General features: G+C 38.0%; 1 protein-coding gene across 3 annotated transcripts in view; it reads right to left on the bottom strand.

The window, feature by feature from the left end:
* scara5 (scavenger receptor class A, member 5 (putative)) overlaps positions 1–5,611 on the bottom strand; it is a 76,843-nt gene extending 71,232 nt beyond the window's left edge. For all 3 annotated transcript variants that reach the window (XM_072555310.1, XM_072555322.1, XM_072555315.1), the window contains exon 1: positions 5,067–5,611. The gene's annotated coding sequence lies outside the window, so the exon portion shown is untranslated. The remainder of the gene's footprint in view (positions 1–5,066) is intronic.
* Between the last annotated feature and the right edge of the window lie 389 nt (positions 5,612–6,000).

The following is a 6,000-nucleotide window of genomic DNA, read 5'->3' on the forward strand; positions in this document are numbered from 1 at the left end:
AAGTTAACCTCACAGTTTATCCAGTGTCTATAAAAATCACTGTTGCTGTTTACTTGATTATTTTTTAGTGATTATGTTCTCGTCATTGGAGTAGCTTTCATTGTGTCTAATTGCTACATAATTTAGCTTTTTCTTCCCTCTCTACTTGACAGTGGTAACTTCCACCATCTGTTATTTATTATTTTTCTTGCTTAACACTTCAAAGTCAGGGATTATGAAATAGAATTATAACAGCTATAACAGCAGCCTTCAATCATAAAAAAATTCTATTCGGTGAGGTTCAAACTGTTGCTGTTGATTGACAGTAGATCTGTTCATGAAATATCATTTATGATTTGTACAATATGTTTCATAAATTTGTTCACAGATGGTGATTGCAACCAAGTGTGAAATCGGACATGCATAGTTTAGTATCCACATGAATTAGTGTTACTTATTTGCCATAATGTATCATCTTGCCTTTTCGTAGATGAAGGAAAACAGAATCATTGCTTCCCTAGTGATTATAATTTCATCAAGTCCCCTTCTTCCTCCACCTTCCTCATTTACAGGTATTACTAGAGTGTTTTTGGACTCTATAATGAAGACAGAAGCAAAATATTTAATCATTGTATTTACAACTTTTTTTATTATGCACTTCAACTCCCCTGTCTCACTCTTTTAGAGAACCAACTTTATCTGTTCTTGTTTTAAGATACATGTAGAATTTCTTTCTATCTGTTTTTATGTTCCTAGCTACCTTATCTCACACTTTAGTTTATCTGTTCTGATTCAGTCACTTTCTGCTATTCTCTGTATTCTGACCAGTAATCTGACCTGCTTTCCCCTCTGCGTAATTATATGTTTTTTCCTTGAGTATGTTGCTTTCCTTAACTTTCTGAGTTAACTGTGGATGGTGGATCCTCCCCTTGAAACCTTTCTTTATAGCAGAAATGTACTTATTCTGAGTATTCTAAAACATCCCATTAAATGTCTGTGACTGCTTCTGTATTGATCTATCTCTTTGCTGAATGTCCCTGTACATGTCAGCTTGCTAAATCTTCATATTCACACAGTCACCTATTTTTAAGTTGTGACATATTTCTCAATATCAGGTTGTGCTCTTGGATCTGTTCCAGTATGTAGTATTCTAAGAAACTTTCCTGAAATTATTCTAAGAACTCTGCATCAATTGCCAATCTGAACTTTCCTGTTTATATGTTTGTAAAAGTATCGATAATTATTACTATCCCTTTATCACAAGTACACATTATTTCTTCTTCCATAATTCTGCTGACATTGTGGTTATTGGTTGGGAATTTGTAGATGTTCCCATAAATCATTTCTTTCCCCTATTTTTCCTCATCTCCGTCTGAACCGATTCTACATCGTGACCTCCTGAACCAATAGTTAGAACTTATGGCTAATTTTTATCACCTTGACTGTTCATATATTCTTAGGTTTTTCTTTCTCACTGCCATTCTCTGATCTTCATCTTCCATTTTGATATTTTAGTCTCCTATCTCAACTCTATCCTTTGATTTGTTGTATTTACCCAAACTTGATCTTTCACCCCAACCCCGCATTTAGTTTAAAGCCTTCTCTATTTTGCCTAGTCATGCAGCTCACAAAAACACCAGAGCTAGCACACAGTCTGATGTAGACTTTTCCTGATGAAGAGCTGATGCTGAAACATTGATTTTCCTGCTCCTTGAATGCTGCCTGACCAGCTGTGCTTTTCCAGCACCACACTCTACGACTCTGATCGCCAGCATTTGCGTGCTCAATTTCTCCCAAATGTAGACAGTCCCTGTGGTACAGCTCCCATTTTCCCTGGTATTAGTGCCAATACCCTACAAATAGGAATCTACTTCTCTCATACCAGTCTTTGAGCCATTCATTCACTTAGAATTATAGAGTCATAGAGATATACAGCAAGGAAACAGACCTTCAGTCCAACTCATCCATGCCAACCAGATGTCCTATATAAATCAAGTTCCATTTGTCAACACTTGGCCCATATCCCCCAAAGTCTTCCTATTCATATATCCATCCAGATCCCTTTTAAATATTGAAATGGTACTCGCCTCCACCACTTTCTCTGGCAGCTCATTCTATACACACACCACTCTCTGTATGAAAAAGTTGCCCCTTAGAAACTATGGACCTGCCCTCCAAGGTCTCTTTGTTCAGCAACACTCCCCAGGTCCTTACCATTAAGTGAAAAGGCCTACCCTGATTTGCCTTTCCAAAATGCAACACCTCATATTTATCTAAATTAAACTCCATCTACCATTCCTCAGCCCATTGTCCCATCTGATCAAGATCCCATTGTATTCTGAGGTAACCTTCTTCGCTGTCCAATACACCTCCAATTTTGGTATCGTCTGCAAACTTACTAACTATACCTCCTATGTTCACATCCAAATCATTTATAGAAATGACAAAAAGCAGTGGACGCAGCGCTTCTCTAATCTTATTTAATTTATCCTAATTTGCATGTGACTCAGTTAGTAATACAGAGATTCCTAGCTTTGTGAGGTGCTGTTTTTTAACTTCTCAGACTCCCTTAGCAAAGTCTCTTTCCTAGGATTGCCAGGATTGGAGGGTTTGAGCTTGCAGAGAGGCTGAACAGGCTGGGGTGTTATTCTCTACAGTGTTGGAGACTGAAGGGTGACTTTACAAAGGTTTATATAATCATGAGGGGCACACATAGGGTGAATAGTCAAGATCTTTTTCCCAGGTTAAGGGACTGCAAAAGTAGAGGCCATAGAATTAAGGTGAGAGGGGAAGGATTTAAAAGGTACCTGAGGGACAATTTCTTCACACAGAGGGTGGTGCGTATATGGAACGAGCTGCCAGAGAAAGTGTTGGAGTCTTGTACAATCACAATATTTAGAAGGCTTCTGGATGTGTATGTGAATAGGAAGGGTTTAAAGGAATGCGGTGCAAATGCTGACAAGATCAGTTTAAGAAATCTGATTGGCGTGGACAAATTGGACCAAAAGGTCTGTTTCCGAGCTGTATAACTCCACAGCTGTATAAATGTATCTAGCTTTGTCATTGGTACCAGTGTGGACCATGGATCATCCACTTCTCACTGTGAGTTCTTCTCCAACTCTGAGCAGATATCCCATACACTGACAATAGACAAACAGCTGTCTAGGTTTCCACTCATTGCTGCGGTGAGTAGTGTCAATTCCCTGTCCCATACAATCCCTTATGTGTCACTACATACTTCTTACTTCCTCCTCTTGAGTAGCTTCCTTGGCCATTTCCCATGGTCAGTTCACTCATCCACCCCCTCACCCTCATCCAAACCTCAAACCTGTTGGATAATTGCAAAATTTGAGGCTCCTAAATTTCTGCCTTCTGGTGGCCTTAACTGCTTCACTTGAACACATGTACTCCTACCCATAACCATGAAGCAAATCAGAAGACCCTACCCTAAGGGGTGTGATTGCTCCCTGGAATAAATTGTTCAGGAATTAACTCCATTCACTGATGTACCACAGTACCTGCAGCTTAGCCTCCAGTTCAATAAGTCCGAGCTGAAATTTCTTCAGCCACGAGCGTTTACTGAAAACGCATTTGCACTGAATCACACCAAGGTCCAGAAGCTCCCATATTCTGCAATTGCAACACATCACTTGGTTCGCCATCACTAATATGTGCTAATTAGAGAATGCAAATTAGTACTAGTTGCAACTGCAAAAGGTTTACATTGGAAAAAGATTGGAAATCAAATCCTGAACAAAAGTGTCGTGGGAAAAAAACACCTCTTCCCACCCTTTATCAAGTTCCTCACTCAGCACACTTTTCTTCTTGAAGTAAACCTTATTTGAAGCACTTCTCTACCCTATGCGGCAAATTCCCCACTTTGAATCAAATTCCCAAATATACTCATTTTGCCTTGGTCTCATTCAAGTGAAATCTCTCACACTCAGATCATACTCCTGTAATATGATCAGCACAGAGGCTCCATAGTCACTTCCAAAGTCAGGTGTTCCAGCTATTAAGGACAATAAATGCCTTTCATCTCATAGTGTGCAAACATTTAATAAACTTCCTTTTTTTCACACAGTCAATGTAGACATATTCTGAATATACCTTCACCCTTGGAGAAATCAAAAGTCATTGGAAATAAAGGGCAGTATAGACATTGTCGGATATATGGGACATCTCAGTCACAACAACCCGAAGTGTGTTTTCTAATGTTCAGCCTTACATTATGTTTGTATAGCTTGCTGCTTTCACATATATTAATAACCTCAATTATTCTCACCATTGGTGCCTACTGTGCTTCCTTGTCAACACTTGCTTCTATCTACTGTGATTTATCACTGAGATTTGCTACCCTTAAATGTCTTGATAAAAATTCTCATATACTATTCATTTACTGATACTGGTGTAGTATATTTTAAATACTTTTGTCTATGAAGGGAACTGATAGTACTTGCCAAGTCTAAACTGGAGTCAAAAACATTTTGTTTTGATTGCACATCAGTGAAATTCTTTACAAGCTTCTCATTAATAGCAATCTGAATTTAATTTGGGTAAGATGACTTTTCACTAATGTTTGGTAATGCGTAGTTGATTATGGGTTAGAAATACTTAAAGTGGAACTAAACATGCCAAATCAGTTTGTTAATTCTTTCTACCCACTTGTTAGCATTTTAAAATAAACTTTTACTTTTTACTATTAAAATTAACCTAGTCAAGAGTTTTAACTCTTCTATGATTTAACAGTGAGAATTATAGAAAATAGCAGTGACACCTGAATTTTTGTACCTGTGAATTCCAGTACAAGAGAATTTTCACTTAAAACTAATTTAATCCATTCCATGCGCATACCAATATAATGGTGGTAGTATAAGTACACTTTAATTGAATCAATCTGTGTATGTGGTTAGGGAGAAAAGCAGCAGCTGGTTTATGTACTGAAAAGAGAAATGACAAGCCAAGGTTTGCAGTTACTGATTTTATTTAACTCTTTTGTTGCATTAATCCATTTTGTTTTCACTCCAAACAAGTCCATATTGTTTCCCTAGGTTTTTTTTTAAACCAGTTTGAATGAAGGGTCTTACCTTTAATGTTGTATTCTAGAGGGCTGCTTCAGCGGAGTGCTTCATGAATCATCAACTGCAGTTGCAGCTTCGAATACTCACGACTGTTCTCTTTCTAAATCACACAAGGCAAACAATGACTGTTGAGAAGAAATCTAGCAACTGCAGCTAGATACCTCTTTTCAGATGAATTCCTTTCTGGACAGAGCAGTAAAGTTGTTGTCAATTGTATCACATTTAATTGAAGACAGACCTTTTAAACTACATCTGGAAAATCTGATGTTGATAGAATCTATAATCCGAGCGCTTGCCCTTTAGCCATGGAATGAATGAATTTCACCATGTTATCATCTCTTAGGCAGCAGGTACTAGGTTGCCTGGTGTGAAGCAAAAGCAAACTTTTGTTGCCTGCTCTGACTCTAATTCAACTTCACTGTGTTGACGTTTTGTTCTTGAAAGGGGTCTACACATGTTCAAAAGCATCACACTGTAATTAACCAGAAAATCACGCCAGCAAGCTGAAACACCATTTCCTTTTATTCCTTCCCAAAAGACAGAAGATTCTTCAGCTTCTGTTGTGTATGAATGAGCACATATGAGAGAGGAAAAAAGGAAATGACATCTTCGCCCCTCTTCATCTGGAATGTTGGATTAAAGTCTCAAATGCAAGACGAGAGGAGAGCAAAATGGCAAAGAGAACAAAGGAAACTATAGTGGATCATGTAATTTCTCAGAAGATACATCCCTGGAGACACAGAAAAAAGCACACAGACAACAAAAATATAACACCATCTGCACTTGTCTTTTTGCTCACACTGGATCAACCCTGCGGCTCTATGACCAATGTGTTTTCTGTAAACCTACTAAACCCAATGGAATTTAATGCTATTCAGGCTGGGTTGCTCAAGTATTGCACCACAGTTCTGATTCTGTTTGGAAACTTTATTGTTAATTT

This window comes from Chiloscyllium punctatum, chromosome 3 (genome assembly GCF_047496795.1).
Source record: "Chiloscyllium punctatum isolate Juve2018m chromosome 3, sChiPun1.3, whole genome shotgun sequence".
NCBI classification, from domain to species: Eukaryota; Metazoa; Chordata; class Chondrichthyes; order Orectolobiformes; family Hemiscylliidae; genus Chiloscyllium; species Chiloscyllium punctatum.